This window comes from Phyllostomus discolor, chromosome 1, assembly GCF_004126475.2.
Source record: "Phyllostomus discolor isolate MPI-MPIP mPhyDis1 chromosome 1, mPhyDis1.pri.v3, whole genome shotgun sequence".
Taxonomy (NCBI): domain Eukaryota; kingdom Metazoa; phylum Chordata; class Mammalia; order Chiroptera; family Phyllostomidae; genus Phyllostomus; species Phyllostomus discolor.
In genome coordinates this window covers 69,474,648-69,475,805 of record NC_040903.2, presented here as the reverse complement: position 1 = coordinate 69,475,805, position 1,158 = coordinate 69,474,648, and positions in this window count along the sequence as shown.

Genomic DNA, 1,158 nt, shown 5'->3' with positions numbered 1-1,158 from the left:
ACTGTGGTTTAAATTTGCAGTTGTTGTCCTGGCTGCTGTGGTTCAGTGGATTGAGCACCAGACTGTGACCCAATGGGTCACTGGTTTGATTCCCAGGCAGCGCACATGCCTGGGTTGCAGGCCAGGTCCCCAGTGGGTGATGCATGAGAGGCAACCACACACTGATGTTTCCTTCTCTCTCTTTTCCCCTCCCTTCCCCTCTCTAAAGATAAATAAATAAAATATTTTTAAAAAGTAAATAAATAAATTTGCATTTGCTGATGGCTAATGATAGTTACATCTTTTCATATGCTTATTGGCCAATCATATATCTTCTTTTATGAAAAGTCACTTTAAATGTTGACCACTTTATAATTGGGTTACTGAGTTGGTGGAGTTCTTTAATGCAGTGGATATAAATCCATGTCATATATAATTTTCTTCTAATCGTTGGTTTGTTTTTTTTCATTTTCTTAATGGTATATTCCAAAGAGCAGAGAGTTTTAATTTTGATGAAATCCAAAGTGTCATTTTTTTCTATGAAGATCATGCTTTTTGTGTTTTACTAAAGAACTTTGTCTACTACAAAGTTGTAAAGCTTATCAGGATTTTGTTTGAAATTTTCTAATATTAGCAAATGTATTTCGGTGTATGATCCATTTTGAAATAGTTGTGAATGGCATAAGGTAAGAATTGAGGTTCATTTTATTTGTTTCAGCACCATTTATTGAAAAGTTATCCTTTCCCTCATTAATTCCTTTGTAGAAAAATGATAAGTCTATATATATGTTGTTCTATTTCTGGACTCTGTGTTTAAAAACAATTCCATAGATCTATATGCCTATTTTATGCTAATGCCACCTTTTCTTGATTACTATAGTATTTTTGATATTACTTAGAATCAGGCAATATGAGTTCTTCCTTTTGAAAGTTATTTTGAGCATCTTACATTCTTTGTATCTCAATGAAAATGTTAGAATTATCTTGACAATCCCTATTGGGAAACATGGAGGAATTATATGAGAGTGGCCTCAAATATATAGGCAAATTTACAGATAATTGATATTTTAATAATATTGAGTCTGCTAATCCATGCAGATGATTTATTTCTTCTTTAATTTCTCTCAGCAATGTTTTGTGGCTTTCAGCACTCAGGTATTACACGTATTGTATTAAATT